Consider the following 20,740-nt stretch of genomic DNA (forward strand, 5'->3'; position numbering starts at 1 on the left):
TTGATTAGTTATATATGAATGGAAATTGATACTCTGGATAATTCCTTCAATCATTCATTCACTAATTGATAACTTGGATATGAGTGGTTACTGATATTCTGGATAATTAATTTAATTCATAAGTTAATATCAGAATGCATTGAGTTCAATAATCATGTATTCACAGTTTACCGTTTGTAGTTGAACCAAAAAATGGGTTAACCCCTTTCCCAGACTGAGTTATTCATCTAATGGCACACCAATTCGGTTAATTATTCAGCTTACATTCATTCTGCGGCCCGTGGGGCAGGAGCCATTTGATTCATTCATTCATCCCGAGTCATGGATTATTTAACCGCATGCATTTGCATTCATTTATTCATTTCTACGGTGCCATCTACAAATGGTCAAAGTCTTGCGGAAGCTAATGCCATATAAGTTAGCCAGCAAGTCTTCTCCTTGGACTTCTCAAGCTCTTATATGTATTCTTTTTCCACCTCCCTCACCGACTTATAGAGCGGCATTTAAGTCGAAATTTATGGGTTTTTAAACGCCCCCCATACGAAGTGGAGTGGGATGTTCGTACGTCGGAAGGAGGAGGGCAGATCGAAATAGCCCCCCGAGCAATTATATTTACATATTCAATTCAATTTGTTTTGTGAAAATTGTCCAGAAACGACTTGAAACCTGGACTTGAAGTTGCAGTTGGGGTTTGGGGTTTGGGCACTCTGCCAATGCAATTTTTTCATGCATTTCCCCCGCTCGTCGGTGATTATAGAGCTCGAAACGTGGCCATTACCAGCGATATTAAACCAGCCCAACACGAGCTGCAAATGGCCAAATGAAAGCCGAGAATCGGTTTGCCACACAGTGAAAAATAGAAGATTTGAAATTACATACTTCGGGTATTTGAACTTATACAGGTTAACCCCATTTCTCGCTGTGCATTCGAGAATTCGGAATGGGAAATGGCAAACGATATAGCCGGGGCATCGAATTCTCCGCGGGCCAGTGCCAAATGTTGCCCAGTTGCCGGCGTGTCCGATTGCAGGGCAACATCAGCAACATCGACAGCGACATCAGCAACAGCAACAACAACACTAAACAGCGACAACAAATGTTCTGTATGCTGTATGAAATAGGTGGCAAAGACAGCGAAGAATGCCCGCTGATGTTGCTGTTGCAACTTGCGATCCCCCTCGAAGCGCACGACAGCAACAACGGCAACAACTGCGACAGCGACAAGAGCAACTGCAACAAGAGCAGCAGCAACATCAGCAACTGCAGCAGCAATAGCAACCCGCAGCATCGCCGGCAGCAGCAGCAGCAACTCAACGGGAGCCAAACTGAAATTGTCGTTGGCCCAGCTGCAACTTGTGTTGCATCTTCAGCAGCAACATCTGCGATTGCTCTCTTTTTGCATGGTAAAAAAAAATCAGGGGAAGGGGCAGGCAGGATTAATGTCCAAAAGTCAGACCCGAACAATGCGACAAAAGTCCAAGTAAATAGCTCAAATTACTTAGTGGTGATTTTTAATTAAATCGAAAGGGAGTTAAAATGATCTAGGAGCTCTCATCACTTGGAGAACAGATCTGTATTATATAGTGATCTTTATTATATAGTGATATATTTATCATTGAAGGATCTAAACCCTAAAGTTCTCATCACTTAAAGAACAGAACCATACAACTTTATTCAGCTTTATTCACTAGATCTCCATTATATAGTGATATATTTATCATTGTGGGATCTAAACCGTAGAAATAAAATGCATTTGAAACGAGAAACTGGACTTTAACAGAAGCCAATTACAAGGGCCGCGGAAAGATTGCAGAGATCCGAGCTGCGAGATAAAGCCCTTCGAGATTGCCCTGTTGACGTCATTGTTGCGAATCTACTGGCTCTTCTGCACTTCTGTTCTTCTGCCATTTCTGCTTCTGCGAAGAAATAAGAATTGCAATTGGCCCTGCGACGATTGCCAGCTCACGAATCTCGTTATTTATAGCCGAGTGTTGGGTTTATTTTTGGCCTCCGCTTAGCGTCCTTGACCATTTCTAATTTACGGGGTGGGTTCTCATCATTCTACTGCCTACTGAAATTACAGAATCCTCAAGGTTCATGAAGGTCACCCAACCCCACAATGCCAACTGTTTTCTGTTCTCTGTGTGGTTTTTTCCTCGTTTTTATGCGAATGGTAATTATATGGCCGGGAATCGGAGATCGATGGACTGCAGCGCTTCTCATCAGCTGGTGGCCATCTCAAATGGTCAATGGTCAGTGCTGGCACGCCCCCTTTGGGCTCCTCTCCGGTTTCTTCTGGCTTTGGTCAATTCTTGTGGCCAGTGGCGCGTACTTGGATTTAAGTTGGCTACCCGGTAATCAAGAAAATTTGCAGTTACGACGGGGAACGCGATGGGAACAGAAAGAAAGAGAGAGAGAGAAAGAGAGAGATAGAGAGAGAATGAAACGGAATCGAAACGAATCCCGAAGAGGGGTCTTCAAAAGGTTATCATTAGGCACGCTTACTTCTTCTTCTTCTCATTGCCATTCTCATTCTTGTTTGGGACCTCTAATTACGCCAAAGAGAATTGCATCATAAGCAGATACAAAGATATAGGAATAGCGTAGGAAAGAGAAAAGAAAAGAAAATAAGAGAAGAATGGACCTGATCAGTGATCACATCATTAGAGAGTGAAGGGGAAATGGAAAACAACTACGCACGATGAAAGGTCAAAGGGGTTTGGCTCACACTAATGACAATGACCAGTGAAAGTAGCTTGGTCAATTAGATACAAAGTATGGAGATTTCCATTTCTTTCGCAGCCCGAAGAAGCAGCTCCCACTCTTCAGTCACAGTGACAGTCACAGTCACAGTTGCAGTCACGGCATAACCAATTAAACGCAGATGAGCAGGAAACAGTAAATGCCAAATAATTGGTCATGCCAAATCCAATGGGATTTGCCTGTCAATCAAGGGAATTTTTTCATATCATACAAGATCGAACGAAGAAGGCAGATTTCAAAGGAGGGAGGGGTATAAGATCCTCGACCATTCACTTTGCACACGATGCTAAAACTAAAATAACCTCTGGAGTGCACACGATTTCTGGTTTTCACTCACAGTCACTGTCAATAGCAAAGTGCCAAGTTGGAAATGCAAACACTCACCGCCAAAGGAATTATGAGGCTTTGGTTGGGTTCTTCTGAGAATACCCTATATTTATTACCATACCAAACCATAGTTATTTAAATGGTTTCAAAGATATACATAGATTATAATCTAATAATTATCATCCATATAAACCAATTTTTAGTTAACTAACAATAAATCAAAGGGAACCCAGTACCTTATAGATACCCCTTAACTCCATTTCAACGTTCTCTTCTCGTTATGAGTGTGAACGGATGTCAGTCTTTCGGTGTTTGCCTGTCCACTCGATCAATTGGCGCAAAAGGAAATGGGAAACAGCAAATATACACACATTCGCCCAGGAGAAACCTTTTCATTTAATGCAATTTGTTGCTGTTGTTGTCACAACACGCGAATGTGATGGTTACACGGCAAGAAAAGAGCACAGATTGTAAATATATGTAATCATATCAAATTGACATGCGCTCATATCATTTCTCGCTGTGCAGAGCAAGACAGAACACACTCAATCACTTAGTTGGTGGCAAAAGACCTCGACTCTTTCCACTCTTCCACTCTTTTCCACTGGCACCTCTCTCGCTGCATTTTGCAATTATGTAATTTTCAATCATCGCTGGCTTAAAGATGCGCACTGCGAAAACGTGCAGCCGACCAAAGTTGAAGCACCTGCCATGCACCATGCGTGCTGCAACTCCCCTTTTCCCATTTTTTTTTCTATTTTTCTATATTGCTTCGTATACCTATAGAAGAGGCCTTTGTAATAGAAGTGCGAAGCAGCAATAATTGCTATCGAACAATGGAAGCGCTGGCCAGCTTTTCCTTGCATCCAGCTGGCTTTTCCCACTCGCAGTTTCCACTTTTCTCAGGCTGTCGTTCTCATTCCCATCCTCAGGTGGTCAAACGTGCATTTAAGCCAGCTTCTAAACGAAAATATTAAAAGTTATAATTAAAAAAGAAGGAAAAAGAGATGGGCACTTGAGTGGCGAAATTAAATGTTTGCCAGTGTTGGCTGAAAATTGCCTGGAAATTTTCTATACGTTTTTTAATTTGGAGCAGGCATTTTACCCCCTTCCATCCCCTTCATCCTTCTTGGCCACAAAAAACGTGGCAAGGCGCCATCTATTAGGCCCCACATGTACTATTAAGAACCGTTACAAATCTAATCGAGTTGACACCCACTTAGTGATAGGAATCCGGGGCTAAAAATGAGGTGGGGAACTACTAAATTTGATCACCCATTCGATATGAGAAGTAGCGAAACGTTAGAAGAGAAACTAATGAAAAAAACTTTAAAATATGTAGATAACATGTATAATTTTTTTTTCAGTAAAATTTCCAAATAAAATCTTTAATATTCCTATGAAAAAGATTTTAATTCATAGAAATATTCTCTCCTTGCTATATAATGCACTTTAAACATGAACTGTTAAATGGTTTCCTCATAGTTAATGAAAATTGTAAAATCTGGAATCTCTGGGGCGTAAAAGATGATTTTACCCACTGCAAGGGCATCATAATAGCACACAAAATCAAGTTGGCCAACGAGAACAAGGCTAAGAGAAAGGTGCCGCTCCCAAAAAGAAGAAACCAACAAAATAAAAGGGGGGAATTTTCGCGGACACTGTTCTTTGGGCATGTGAAAAATGGTTGCAGCTGTTTGGCTCTTTGTTGTTGTTCTTGCTCTTTTTTCTATTTTTTTCTATACCCATTTTTTTTTTCGGTTAGAACCGGAAATTTATTGCATAACAAGTTGGCAGAAACGATATCCTCTTCTGGAGGAGCTGCCTCAAGGTTGTTGCGCAGCGCACACATAGCAACATGTGGGGAGTTATTTGAAAGTGCTGCCCCATCGACTGCGATGCAGGCAACAAGATATGCAACACGGCAGCTCAGGAGGAGATTCAAAGGGGGGGTTGGAGTTTACGGGGGACAATCCATGGGCGGGACAGCAAACGGGTGTGGTTCCAAACCTCCTGGTCAGCCGATGGAACGTGCAACATTCAGCAGAAAACGAAAAAGAAACCCAAACATTTCATAAATTCTTCGCCACGGCATAAATATTTTGAATGCTGTTCTTCGCTCCAGATGCCTATCGAAGAGGGGAGGGATGAGGGCTTTATACCTATAGGTCCCCGTCTTTGGCCCCACTCTTTTTGGCAGTTGTCTCATCAATCGCTCATTGTCAGTTGGCAAGAAAGCACCGAAAAAAATGCTAATGGAACTATCTGTAAGTCTTTAAATAATATTTATTTGGAGCTGTTTGGAATCACTTGGCTAGAAATCAGTTCTTAGCTAACATCTACACTATAAAGGGAATATTTGGTAAAAATTTAGACGTTGTAGCTTTACTGGTTTGGAATATGGAATGATCTTATACATTTTAAGCGCCGTTTTTATATAATTATAGATTAAATGCAATTTTAATAAAAAATCCTAAAAAGAGAGATTGATTCTTGATCTTACAATCAGCTGTTTTGATAATTTAAATACAATTTATTTTTTTTCCAGTGTAGCAAGTGCTTGGTAAAAGAGACTTTTCGTTCTTGGAATCAGGATGGGATGGCGGGCACTTGGTTCTTCGCCTCTTTCGCGGAAGTTGGCCAACAAAAGCCATTAGCCAAAGAGCCAAAGAGAATGGACTGAAAGATGGAGATGGGTAGATGGGTTGAGAGACCGAAACCGAAGATGAGCAAGAGGATGAGGATGAGCAGGAGGATGAGAATGAGGATGAGTAGAGGATTGGGGCTGGCAACAAAGAACAGGAGTCATTAGAGGCGCATTTGAGGCCGCGGAATGTGTCGGAGCTCCGATGAAGCCAGAGAAACTCTCTTTTGGAAGACCGAAGACTGGAGACTGAAGACCAAAGACTGGAGACTCCAACTCCAACTTCAACTTCAAGTTTCAAGTGGCGGGAAAAAGAACGTTGCATGATTTATGGCAATTATGAGCAGCAACCTCCAGTTTTGCCACGCCAGAGAAGAAATGATGATGACACGAGGCGAAAGGGGCAGAAAGCAGCAAACAGCAAAGAGCAAACTGCAAACTGCAAACTGCAAGTGCAGGCTTCAAAGTTTCAGCAATTAATTGCAATTGTGGGCCCTAAAATGTGGGCATGGTCAGGGAAATCAGCGCTGGAATTCACCGGCAAATGGAGGCAAAAACCAAGCAAAACCAAACCGCTGCAGTCATCATCCATTCCTCAGATGAGGATCACCATCATCATCACTACACCACAACCGACTGAAGAATGCCAGAATGTCAGAGTTCCGATCTAGAGAGACTCTCAAGTTCAGATAAATGAGAGGTGATCTTAAAGAGGCGACTTCCTTGGGATGGCAAATGGAAAATGTACAGATCAAAGAAAGTGGTTCTTGGAATCGAAGGATTTTCTAGAGTACTATGGTTTTTATCAGTACTCTCTTGATAGCACTTTTATCATATAAAGAATATTTATTAGATATAAAACTATCTTGAATATATACATATATTTTTCCAAATATTCTGAGACACAAAAGTAAAAGTAATTATTTTCCATAAAAGAAAGGCTCTCAGTAAAACACACATTTATTGTCTCCCCGAGGACCAACTCCACATTCCCACACCATCCCACTGATCCGCCTCCAGATGGGAAAAGCCATTGCTCATCGATCACCGGACTCGAAAAAGAGATAGCCAACTGTCAGGCGGCATCATAATCGAGATTGTCCAGCGGATCGCATCGGCATCACTTTGTGGTTGACATCTCTGTTCGCTGTTCGCTTCGTTCCCCGCTCATTTTTCAGTTTTCAGTTTTCCAGAGGCTATCTGGGAATGCATGTATTTTTAGCCATCTATCTTGACCAACTAGCTGGAGAAACAAGGCTCATTACAATGCAACCGACACTTGGCAGAACAGCAAAACAGAGAGGAACAACTACCGCATCTGCATATTGGATAACCCATTTGGGTGTGGACCTGGCGCTAGACATCCTCATCCTCATCGGGAATCACAATCGCCCCGCTTCGGTATGGGCCTCATTAAAAATATTTGCAATTTAAAGAGGGAAACAAGAGGCTCTGCTCTGCCTGCTGACCACTTCGGCCTATTTTTAAATGCAAAACTCGCGCCGTCGCACGACAAGACAATCAGGACATGGAAATAATTGAATGCGCCAGGCTGCAAGTCGGGCTAAATAAATGGGAAGGGGTTTATTACACTCAAAATTTTAATAATATATTTCAAGGCAAAAAATTGAAAAAAATCAGATTGCTATGTGCTGGTCAATTTTATATTTTTTAAAGATCAAGTTATTTATTTCATTCATATGATATATGATTTCATTATATGATAAAATATCATGTTGAAATGAAATATCTACATTATTTTTTATTGATATAAAATTTTGCATATCGAATTTTGTTTCTGTGTATTAACTACAGTGATACATTTTTATAAATTCTACTTTGTTTTTCTCTCTCTGCACTTGGACTTAACTTGGCCACAAAAGCGAGTGGAATGGCAAATGGCAGCAGATGAAGATGACCAATTTGCTGCAACATGTGCAACGGCCAAACCCCGAGAAGCCCCCGATAAGCAAATGTAAACCAAGTTGGCCACAGGTTCCTTTTCCTGCCCCTTCTTGGCCACAACGTTAAGTTCGCCTAAGTGGCCCATTGTGGCTCATTTTGTAGTTTGTGCAATTTTAAGAACAACATTTAATTAAAGCCGGCCACAAGGTGGGGGGATTTTTCGCGGGTGGGGAGGAGGAGGAAGTACGTGACGTTCACCTGATCAAGTGCCTCTAATGTGTGTGTTTCTATCTCTTCTTTGATTTAGACTTCCTACTCGCATCCACTGGAAAATAGTTCCCTGGGAAATTCATTTTTTTAGTGCATTAAAGTCAATGAAAATTAATTGAATTTTAAATAAAACGAATTTTACTGGAAAATGTTTTTAAAAAGCCCACTAAGACTGTATTGATTTTTAGTAAACAGCTTATAAATATATATAATGGCAACAATGTTATTAGCTTTTGACTTTAGTGAACGAAACAAAAAACGAAAGACTTAGGCAACGAACTTGGTTGACAAAAAAAAAAAGAGTCAAAGATTGCGGATAAGCTCAGAAAGTCTGAGATATACCGTTTCGCTTCGTTCCAGTCCGTTCCGCTGCTAACTGTTCAAGCCGATTAGGCCAAATTACCAACATTTTTCCAACAATTATAGGCTATTATTGGACCAATTAGATGGCAGCGCTGCTCTCAAATGAAATGCGCAAACAAATTGAAATTGAAAGAAAGTCGAATGCAAATTTGTGCGTAGCAGGTGAGAAGAAGTTGAAGTGGAAGAGGAAGCGGCATTGCTAGATAAACAAGCCAAACGAGAAGATGCGGGCTTACAGAATACAGAATACAGACTACAGAATATGGAATATAGAGAAAATCGGGGAACGGGGGAAGTGCTATTTGTTTAAGTTGGCTTTAACAGCTTGCGGACGTTCGCCGTTAGTTGACCTGGTTAACTGTCAGTTGAATGAGCGATTGAGAAGCGAGGGGCGGGGGCTCAATACTACTTCACTATCCTATCCGCAATTTGAATGCTCAAAATTTAAAACTGCCAGATGGCCAAAAGGTCGCAACCCTCCGCATTGAACCCACACAGAAAAACAACAAGAAGGCAGTACAACGCACGTACTTAGAGGAGATGATCAAAGGATTGGGAGGAGGCGGATTTGCCAAGGGGCGTGGCAGGGGGCGTGGCCCGGCACTGTCATTAGACGGCCCTCAACCCACTGGAGATGATCAAACGATAATGCTGTTTGCTCAATTCACTTCTCTCTCTAGTCTTTTGCTACACGAAAAAAAATAAAGTTTAGAAAAATTAATTCAACTTGAAAAAGTGGCATAAAATATATTTCCGAAGCAGTAGTTCCCGGAAATACATTTAATTCTAAGTTAAAAATATTCTACTTCTAGCAATGGCCATTTTTTTTTCCCCGTGTAGCCTTATCCCATCTCTCTCGCTTGGTTGCATGTTAATGACGCTCAATTGCTGGCTGCAACATCAGCAACATTGCAACATCAGCCACACAAAAAACGCATTGGAATGCCAACAATGGCAACCTGGGCCCATTATATTCCAAATGGACCCCACGTCTGTCGCATTAGCCGATTTTGTCGATTTAGTTACGGCTTGTTATACGCCTAAAAAACTAAAAAAAAAAGATCTAAAGAAGACAAGAAGATAGCACCACCTCCCATTTTCTGCCCACTCTTTTCTTCTGGTGCGTGGCCAAATCCATTGGATTAGTTTTGGCCATGTTTTCCTTTCAGCCATGAGATATGCGATGAGTGCTAATGATGATGCCTGCCCTACGCTGGTATACCTCCCCAGTAATTGACCCCTTCTTTGACGACTCTATCTTTGCCGCAATCTTTGCCTTTCCTCGCTACTTTCATTGTTATTCATAGGAGAGATAAACGAAAAATACCATGACTTGGACATATTATTTATTATAGTATGTAGTTATCTTCAATCGAATTTTCGATACTTAATAATTTCTAAAATAAATATTTCAAAATATTATAAAACTTTCCTTTTGATATTTTAATGACTTCATAGTTTTTAATATGCCATTTACAAAATATGATTTCTTTTGACAGTGAAATATCCAAAGACCTATCGAAATAATCGACCATATTTTTTAAACTTTCTTATTGATCGATGGCAAAAAATCACTATTTCCCCACTTTTTAGTATTTCATATGTGATTAAATGAACATGACATGCAATATATTAAAGATCCCTTTAACAATTCCTTGGTCTATCGAATTAATCGTCGATTATCTGGAGTGGATGTCTCTTCCACTTCCTAATGCCATCATCCACCGTCTGTCCCATGGGATCGATCAAACAATCGGCGATAATTTGTTCTGCCTGGGTGAAACTTTTCCACTTTTCGCTCAGGTGTCGAATAGCTTGGATGTGATTGGATGTGCGCTGTTTGGTTTGGATTGGGAAAGTGCGTTGTTACCCCTTCTTCCCCCTGCTACCAGGTTCTTCCGCCAAATCACACTCAATTGGAGAAGTAAGCGAGGTTGGTGAGTCTCGAATGCTGGGATCGGATCGAGAAGTGGGAGCCCGAGACCGAGTCGGGAAAGCGGTCACATGGAAGTAGGCCAAGTTCTGGCCAACACACATATACTTAATCGTACATACAGACACGTCGCCAGTGGCGAATTCGGTTTTAGTTTGGGTTTTGGTTTGGGTTTCGGTTTTGGGAGCCAGTTGCAATCTCTGCGACTGGGGCATGCAAATCCGTTCAAATGCCGCTGCAATTGGATGTGGGTCAGGCGGATATTCCATTTGGCTGGGTCCACTTGGGTCCACCGATCTTGGACACTTGCTGCCCCCGGTTCCTTTTCCCACTTGAGTTTGAGTTGGAGTTTGAGGAGCTGAGCTGAGGTGTTTGGGAAGTCGGCTGAATCAAACTGAAACCAGTTCCCAAGCCATCTTTCTTTCCCTCTCTCCTGTGCCTTTTCTCTGCTAACTACACAGAACATGATTTTTTGTATATATTTTAATGATTGTATGAGATCTAATAACAAAGTTTATTTTCTAAAAATTATATTAACTATTTTATGATATTAAAATTGAGTTATTGCGGCATTCAACTATTTTTATATCGTCCGGAATGACCTGTTTTTTCTCTCTGCATGTCTCGATTGTCACTTCTTCTTCTCCTGCTCAAATGAGAAAATGAGTTTATGCGGTTTCTCGGTTCGGTTCGGTTTCCTTCTCGACTCGCTTTTTATGCCGCTGGTAATCATAATGATGAGAATGGAATCTCGCGTATTTATGCCAGGCATTAATCGGTTATAGGTGCCACAAAGCTGTTCGCAGACACCAATTGAAGAGCGACTACACTACTTAGACAACTGGATGTGGATGTGGATGTGGATGCTTAACCGGGACTCGAACTCAAACTCGACTCGTTTAATGTGTAAACCATAAATCTGCAGTTTCATTTGCTACCTTTCATTCCAAGTTCGCCATGTTTACTACCTGTAATTTCTCCAGCCTTGCGGTTAGATTTATAATACGATGCTTACGCTGGAGATGGTCTCATTAAACGCTCGATTTAACGAGCCATTATCGATTTTTTATTTTATTTCGAGCACTTACTTTTACACTTGGCCACTCATATAACATTTATTCCCTATCGTAGAATTTCTATGCTTGTAATTTGTTTACAGCGTTTTGACTCGCTCTTAGAAATTTTTGACTGACCATCTGTTCGATATACGATTATTTCGATATACAGTTCAGTTTCTTGATCTAATTAAACGTTTTTAACGTTTTTTTTTTAGTAAAATGCAGGAAAGTGATAAACAGGAAATGCTGTTATCGTATCTTTCCATAGTTTCTCTTTTTCACCAATCAACTGCCAATCGATCTGTTTCTGTCATCGATATCCTAAACACTTTACTTTTGCTGCTCTAGTTTCAAATATTTTCACCTCAACTATTTGCTTTTCGTTTTTGTGCTAATTGGCAACTAAATTTTCCGACTTCTTGTCTTTGTATTTTCGTTCACTTTTTTTTTTGTTGTTTGTCACTCGAATGTGGAGCGACCTAACCCGAAAATGCTCATTATGCACGGTGCAGTGCCAATAGCCCCCGCCCCCTTTTCCACGATTTTCCACCGATTTCCCCCCTTCTCACGACTACGTGCCTTGTCAAAAGGTTTCAGCTTCAACTCTGTTTTTTTTCCCCCACATTTGTCGCTTGAGAACTTTTCATTTTCATTTCTTTTGGCTGGAAGTCGAGAAGCAAAAATTTATTATGCGCATCGCTCTTGGCACGACCTAAGACAATCTGGCCCACAGAAGAAGACCTGTGTACCAAATTTCCAACCGAGAAACCACCTCATTCACATGCCACTCAGGCTCTTCTGACTTGGACTTGGACTTGAATTTGGATTTCGGTGGGGCTGGGACATGGGACATGGGATGTGCATGTGGACAGAGGTGGTGGAAAGTGGGAAGTGGGCACTGGGAAGTGGAAAGTGGAAAGGGGGAGGAGAAGCCGAGATCGTGGCAAGCCGACATGTGACTGCGATCTCCAAGAGCTGTGACTTCGTGGTCACAGTGCTTCCTAAGACAAAAATTTTCAACTAAAAACTATAGAAATATATGAAGCAAAAAAACCTTTAAAACTGATCCCCCATATTTATTATTTATTTATTTAACACCCCAGAATGTTAGTTAAATTTGGAATAACAAGTTTTAATTCTAATACTATTATTTTAACCACAAAGAAACGAAACCCATGCCACTGTACCTATTGCAGCCATTGTTGTTGTCATAACATATATGCCAAATGGATATGGCCAAACACAACACCAACAATTGGCAATAGGCAGGCAGCAAAAATGGTAGAAAAGGAAGCAATGGACAATGACAATCGCCCTCCGCCCATTTTAGTTATCACTTTTGTCGGAATTCTTGACTTTGGGCCTGCCTTTACAAGCATAAGTCGAAAAAAAAATTACAAAAAATATATATTTTATTTATGATTATTATATTTTGTTAATGAAATCTACATATATTTTTTAATTTTTTGAATTAATGGTCTATAAAATTTACTTTGGTTAAATGTTTTTGTTACATTTTTTTGTTAAATTTTATTTTTTTTAGCTTAACAAAATCTTTTCCTGTGTATAATCTATATACATATGTGTACAATAGATATACCGACATGCATGTTTCGTTTCGATTCGTGAAAACGTGCCTGACATGCAGAGAATTCAATAAATAAAATAAAATGAATTCGGTGAAAGCGAGAACTTTGGGGGGCGGCAAAGGAGGCGGGGCAGAAGCAGAAGTCGTGTTGCTGCTAATGGCCTGCCCCTCCTCCCGCCCCCAACTCATAACAAGCCACAATACACCCCCTCCCCCTTTTTGGCATTTTCCCATGGACCTCTTTTCGTTGTTCTTCGTTTTTTATGGTTCAAACGCGCCTCACGCCTCGCAAAAAAAAAGAAAACAACCACAACAACTGGCTATCATAAATCAATCAACAAGAATAGTAAAAACGAAAAGAATGAGAGAAGGCGGCCCCAAAAAAATATAGAAATCATCAGACTAATTAAAATAAACGACGAAACGAAAGCAAAACCCTTAAACGAAATGGAATTTTTGCTTACCTGATTTGCTTTCGATTTCTTCTTGGCTGAAGACGCGTCTTCTTCTGAAAGTACAAACAGAAAATAATAATGAGCAAATTTGTATGTGACTTGTTAGGGTAAACAATAGAAAATAGAAAATAATTTTGATAAATGAACCAAAAGAAGGCACTTCTTTTTGCCTTATTTTAAAGGTGCTTAAAAAAAGTACCATAAAAAAGGCTATCAAACTAATATACAAATAAAAACCCGCATCGGCTTCAATAACCGTTACATTTAACATAAGTGACGCACGAGACGCTTTTTTTTACACGTTTAAGGGGCGTATACTTGGTATTCAGGTTGCTCATGAGGGTAGACACGAAAAAAGAGCAGAAAAAGTATTTATTTTCTCTGACCGTGACACAGAGATAAAAATGCAGAAGGCAGAAATTTAGTTGGCGGAAAGAAAGATCATATTTAGAAAAGAGCCGAGAGTAAATGGGGAAATGAGTGAAAGTTAGGTACTTAGCATAAATCATGCTTATTAGGGTGACCTTAAAAGTTAGGATCCCCATAATTAGCTTTTTAAAAAGAGCCTTTAAAGAAAGCGATTAGAACTGAAGTACTTAAGTATTTGGTATATCTGGAGTTGTTTGCTTTCTCACCGTTTTAAATTACTTCTTGTGGTTCCCCGGGCAATCATAATCCTCGCCCATTTATCCCCAGACTCATCTCTATAAACAAAGCCCATCAATCTTGTGATCTAATCAAAAGCCACCGATCGAAGCTCGTAGATCACACTAAACTTTTGTGGTTTGCTGCACTTTTCTACGCCAAGTCCAATATCTATTCAGTTCTAACGGTAAGTCGCAGCTCATCCATAACCTTTTTCTTCTTCATCTTCTTCTTTTTTTTTTACCACTTTTTCGATTGTTAAATCAGAGGGAAGAAAAAAAAAGAAAAAAACTGAAACTGAATTGCGTTCGCTCTGCATAAATTGCGGTCCAGGAAAGTCTCCCTCTGGCCAGCAGTCTTTTGGCCACTTTGCAAGTCTTTATAATAAACCAAACCAAAAGAAAAGAAAAAAAAGAGCAGGGCCAAGAAAAGAAAAATATGTTATGCATGGCAATTTTCCATTTTGAGGCCTCCGACTTTGTCTAATGTCATGTATTATCCGAGGAGCGGGTAAGAGAAGAATAAGCCAAGTGTCCAGAAGGCCAGGTCCATTGTCTTTTCTTTTTTTTTCTCTTCTTCTTCTGTGGGCAGGGCGCTAGCCAAAAGTGAAATATTTCAAACACCAAGTCGTGTCGCATTCCCAGAGATCTCTGCCCCCTCTATAAGTCGTATCTTCAAGATGCAGATTGCCATTTTTTTTCTGTTCTGCTCTCTTCTGTTCTGTTTGCAGTGTCATCTTTGCTTGAGTAAACAGAGCAGCACAAATGGAGAAAGGGCTGAGCTGCGAAGAGGCGTCTTCTGGGCAACGGAGATTTGCATTTGCGGCCCGCAGATGGATCTTCTTTTGTTCGGCCCTCACGTGTGTGTATGCAAATCTCGGCAAGATTTAATGGTCACACACAACGGATATGGATATGGCCAGATGGTTAGATGGCTAGATGCTTAGAAGGTTCTTTTTATCCATTCTAATCAATTCAATTACACTCCAAGTCCTTCACATAATTGCAATGGCGGCGATAGGGTTAGGAAGTTAAGAACATGTAGGTAAGATGAAGATGAGTTGTACGGGAAGAGATTATCTGAATTAAGTTTATGAAGAATGCATTTCTTTGTGGGAAATGGAACTTAAATCATAACTAGAAATTTTTTATAATTCTTAACTATTTTTATATAATAGTTAAGTTACATTTGTGTTCACTTAGCAGCCAGTAGAGAGCTATTAAATCCGAGACCATAAATCTTATTTAGAAAACCCTGTGAACTTTTAACACACTCACTGCTTCACTCCGAAGAAACCAAACTATAAATAGAAAACCATTATCTTAATATCTTTAGACGTTTATGCCAAATGAATATATTTCAAGGACCGAGTCATTCTGCTCCAGATCTTTACTGAAATTCCCCAGGGGTTCGGGTTCGGTTTGGGATCTTTGTGTTGGCTGTGTTGTCCAATCGATGTCTTTCTTCCAGGTCCCTCTATTCTCGCCTTGTGTTTTCAGCTGCTTTTGATTTTTTTGGCCATTAAATTCGAGCAGCGACGACATTACCCAAATGGCTGACATGCCCGGGACATTGATGATGTGGATGTGGATGTGGATGTGGATGTGGACCCCAGAATCTAGAGTCCAGAATCCAGAGCTCCTCCGACAGACTAAACTTCTCCTTGGGGATCGCTTGTGCGATCTTTTGGTTGTTCGGTTGTTGGTTGTTCGTTGTTCGGTTGTTCGTTTGGTTGTTTTGGCTTGTTCTAATTGTTGTTTTACCTCGTTCCTTTGGCGTTTGCGTGTGTGATGGGCTGGCGTGGTATACATAGAGATATACCTATGCCTATATAGTAGGCTGCATATCTTCTGGCTCCTCCGGTTCGGTTCGGTTCAGTTCGGTTCGGTTTGGGTGTTTAACTGCGATTTGAGTCACGTTTCATTACTCGTGATGCCAGACAGTAATCACTTGATTTTCGAAGCGGCTTTCTTGTTCCTAAGGAGTTGCTAGTTGGTGTTGCTCCTACTGCTTCTACTGCTGCTGCTTCCACTGCTGCTGTCACAGACCAGATCAGACACGAAAAGCTGGCCAACTGGTGGTGCTGGCTGGCTGGCCAACAGACCTTGGCCAAAAGGTGCTACCAAAAGCGGCAGCAAAATGGCACACAAATCTTGTTAGGCAAGTACAACAGCAACATCACAGCAGCAACATGGATTCCTCGCCGGGTTTTAGGGGTATTCTTTAGGGGTCATAAATAGAGCTTTGCACTTACGCTGCACAGCGGAAAAAAAGAAGTAGTTTAAGAACAAGGGAGAGTACTCAGCCAAAGAAAGTGCGAGAGCAGTAAAGCGACTGCTTGCACTGCTTGAATTTTTACATCTTTATTTGCTCATAACTTATAAATGAATGATCCGATTTGAAAAATTTCTTCTACATCTATTTACTCTTACTTTACTTTTTACTTTAACTATTTAAAATATTTAAAATTTGCTATATTTTTCACAGTGACACGTGACTCACGAGTTCGTGCCCTCGGAGGATTCGGAGCTCGGAGTTGCCGATGGCCAGTTGCTTCTAATTTGGTTTTTATGCTTTGATCTCGTGACGCTTGTCATTGCGGTCACTCGCACATAAAGAGAACCAGATAAAGGGGGCTAATAAGGGGGGGAGAAGGAGGCAAGAAGGGGTTTGGGCCAAATTGCCTGCGACGCCAGCGATAATCAATTAACCTGGCTCACTGGGCAGTCGCCTTCGGATGTGGCCAAGATGTTGCTGCGGTGCATGTTGCATGTTGCTGCGGGGATTCTCGCCTACTCCTCCTTCTCCCCACGAGTCTCCGAATCGCCGTTGATGAAGTTTTCCGCTGACTTTGATTGCGGTTGAATTTTCATCGCCACATTTTCCCCGACCAGCGAATTTTTGTGTTTTTCAATTTTCCTTTTTTGCGGTTAGCCTCGAAATGAGGCCCAAAGAAAATTCCGCAATTGCTTTTCACGGGAAAAACTCACGGGCGCATTTAAATTTCTTCACTGGGAGAATGTAGCAACATGTACTTAACATTTTTTTCGTTGGTTCACTTATAATATTTATAATTATATCGCTTAGAACATTGCCATTAAACTGGAAACGTAAGTTTATGGTTTTCCCACTTCCTTTCTTGTGGAGAAAATCGTTAACAGATTGTTTCGACGATAGAGCGATTGAAAGTGGGCGTGTCTTTCGGTGGGCGATTTAACATCGCGTGCGACATTTGACTTGGTTTTTGGCTTTGACTCCTTTTGGTTATTTTTCCCCTATTTTTTTTCAGCTTTTCCCGCCTTTCCCGCCTTTCTTCTCCTGGCCTGCCACTCTTCATCTGATTTTACATGGCACGTACCGCAGATTTGCTTTTCTGTTTTTGTTTTAGGCAACTAAGAAAGGCTTCGGAGGCCCAAAAAAAAAAGACGGCAGCTGGCCGAAGTCGAAGCCAAGTCATCCGCAGTTGGCCTCCACTCTTAAGTAGGTTAATTTTGACCGGTTTGTCTTCGCCTTCCCTCGTTGTCTCCAACTCTCCACCACCTCGCCACCTCTTTTCTCCCAGAGAGGGGTAGACATTCTCAATTTCTCAGTTTGTCCGTGGTCGCTGATGTTCCTGATTGACTGGCGACTTGGGACTGCGGCATTTGCCTGATTAACCCAAGTTTCAGCTGCTTTAATGAGGCAGCCACATGTCGCCTGGGATGTTTCCCCTTAACAACTCTTGAATTTCCCTCAACTTCATTAGAAAACTTTGTTAAATGCCTAACAACTGGCGAAATTTCGATAGAACTTATGATCGCTTCGATTCCGATTCTGGGTTCACAATCTGCTATAGCATTTCTCTTTTCTTTCTATATAAGCAGAAAAGCGAGGGAGACAGATGCCTAATTCTCGACTGACTAAAGACTTGTAAGACCCGCTCTTCTCGATAAGCCTTATTTGAGATCTGCGGCAATTTCTTCTTTCTATTTCTGCTTGATGACGCTAATAATGATGTTGCCACATAGCGATCATTGTGATCATTGTGATCATTATGAGCAAGTTGGTCAGCACAGCGTGGAAATGGAACAGATTGGAACGGAGCGGAGCGGATCGGATTGGATCGGAGCATTTGTCGCCGTGAAATCATGTTATGTTAGAAATTTGATACAAATTTCTTTGTCGTTTGCTTTCAAATTGCTTTTGGCCACATTTGTAGTTGGCGTCTAACGGCAAAATCAAATGGCAAACGGAATCAGAACGGAATGCCAAAAACCGGAACGGAATGGAATGGGATGGGATGGAATCTAATGGAGATTCTTACAAAAGAATTTAAAAAAATGTTATGAAGGGTATTAAATTCAAGTATTCCTTGAAATATTTAGCGAATCTTAAGTGGGATATGTAGGGTCTGATCTATAACTGATTGAAAATCCCTGTAGCGAATTATTCAAATTCTTCGGCAGGGGTTCCCCCATCCTCTCTTTCGATTCCACCTTTTTTATCATGTTAGTCCTCCCCACTTCTCTCTATATTCTCTATAGCCCTTGCTTGATTTATGGAACCATTCGGATCACTCAATAAGCGACTTCTTCGCGGGCCCTTTCGACACTTTCGGTCGAGTGCTGGCCAAGATCGGTATAGATATGTATACTAAGCGTGAGCGGAGTGGAATGGGGAAGGGAATCTGGGGAGGAATGCACCTCGATGGTTTCACGTATTTACATAGCCATCAGCCCCAGTTAGCACTTGGCTTAACCCACAAATGGACAGGCCGTGTTCGACTTGGCAGCGGGTCAAAAGCAGCCCATCTGGCTGCCAAAGGGTTAAGGCTAAGGCGGTGGGCTGTGGTTTGTAGTTTGTAGTTTGACTTGACTTGACTTTGGCTTTGGCTTTGCCCAACATCAGAGTCAAAGTCAGAGTCGTTTTGGCCTCGCTGCCTTAACAGGCGAAAAAAGCGACCAGAACAAAGAGTGCACTGGAAGAAATAGTAGCTAAGTTTAAAGGTTTTCTAAGAGTTATTTTATTTAAGATAAACTATTTAGTGTTATTTCAAGAAAGAGACACCTGTTCACCAGTAACCAAGTTATGAAGGTTATAAGAAAAACAACTCTTTTTTATCAACCTACAAAATTTTTTTCTTTGAATAGTCTCTCTGCATTTTCTTCCTGTGCACTTCCTATAGTGGACTCTATATAGAGTCGCTGGTTATCTGCGTCCTGGTCGTCTGCCCCTTTAGCATAAAACATAAATAGCAACTGCATTCAAATGAGTCTGACAAACAAACTAAGAAACTGAGAAACTGAGGGGCTGTGTGGCGTGGATGAAAAATGCAAATGCTTAGACCATGTTGGGTTCGAGATGTCGGTTTCTGTTTCTTTTTCTGTTTCTGTCTCTGTTTCTGGAGGGGCTAAGCCCAAGTCTTAGCCAGCCGAGCGTGGGCAGCTCCATAGATGGCGATGCCGCCTCAAAAGATGATGATGTCCTTTAGCCGCATTTGGGGATTTCGACGGCCCCTTTTCGGAGATCGGAGAACGGCGAACGGAGATCGAAGATCGAAGAACATCGAACATCGCAGCAGCAAAAAGCGACCGCTGAGCTCAGCAAATATTCAATAATTGCAATTATTTCTCATATTTAATGAAGCCCCTCGTCGCTTTGGCCATCCGGAGTGATTTTTTTCCTATAATGAGACTCGCAGTTGGCAATTTGGTGGCTCGTTTATGGCTAAATTGCTAAGTTTGGCTCGACCAAAGGTGATCTGAATTGAACCGAACCTTCACTAGGTATCTTTCTGGAACTCTTTCATTAAAAACCAAAATTAAAATAACGAAAATTAAAAAAAAATCCATAAAAATATTTAAATTTATTTTTCTGAGTACCTCCTATGAGCCAGGTTCCCTTGAAGAGCTTTTGGGTCACTTATCTGAGATCCCGGGCCGAACTTGGATTGAATTCCCGGTAATCGTTGGACAGAAATCTGGCCACGAAATGGGTCACGGCGAAAGACAGCTCGAGCGGATGGATGGATAGATGGTCCCGGCTTTGTTTCTTTTTTTTTTACTTTATTTTTTTTTTTGGCAATTAAACAAGAACCAAACAGACTGTCAACCTTATTTGACTAACGCCAAGTCCGGGGAAAATGCTGCCTTAAAGAAGAAAAACCCCAAGCCGATGCCATCGCGAGGAGTGGAAAAAGAGTGATGACAGACAGTCGGGCTGATTGACTGATGGGCCCTAAGTAACTGAAATTGCATAAGTCCGCTGCTAGGCAGTCCCCATCCTACCATCCTATTCCCATTCCTATTCCTATTCCCAATTCCTTGGCGGATCCTCTGGACTCGCTGGCCCAGCTCTATTCCCGATGCGATTCGCTTTGGTTTTCTTTGCTTTGGTTTAATGCTAATCGAATGTCTCCCGTCTGGATCTTTGTCTTCTGGCCCCCATCCGCCTGTCAGTCAGTCAAAGATTCTTCTTTTCGCCGGCCAAACGAAGATGAAGTTGGCAGTCCGCGCAAGATGGAGAATTCTACAGGAGACAGTACCCCAAAACAAAACCTTCACCGCACACGGCTCGCTTTCATAAACTGAGCAAACAAATGAAAGCTGCCAGCCACCGTTGCTTCCGTTCTCGCGCCAAATGGTGGTTCTTCTTTGGAAAAAAAGAATGATTTCTGCTCATTCTGATGAGTTTTTCATTTTAAGCTGTGTTGCGTGCCTTAAGGTTTCGAAATGTTTATGGCCAATGTTTATGTTTTTTTTTTGGAAATTCGGAATTTCGGTTTTTGACAAAAATATTTTTGTTTTTTAG

The 20,740-nt window shown here is 41.3% G+C and overlaps 1 protein-coding gene across 2 annotated transcripts in view; it reads right to left on the reverse strand.

Moving 5' to 3' along the window:
• tyn (trynity) overlaps positions 1 to 20,740 on the reverse strand; it is an 83,350-nt gene that overhangs the window by 5,740 nt on the left and 56,870 nt on the right. For both annotated transcript variants that reach the window (XM_070218879.1, XM_017139977.3), the window contains exon 3: positions 13,316 to 13,359. The gene's annotated coding sequence lies outside the window, so the exon portion shown is untranslated. The remainder of the gene's footprint in view (positions 1 to 13,315; positions 13,360 to 20,740) is intronic.

The sequence above is a fragment of the Drosophila takahashii genome, chromosome X (assembly GCF_030179915.1).
Source record: "Drosophila takahashii strain IR98-3 E-12201 chromosome X, DtakHiC1v2, whole genome shotgun sequence".
NCBI lineage: Eukaryota > Metazoa > Arthropoda > Insecta > Diptera > Drosophilidae > Drosophila > Drosophila takahashii.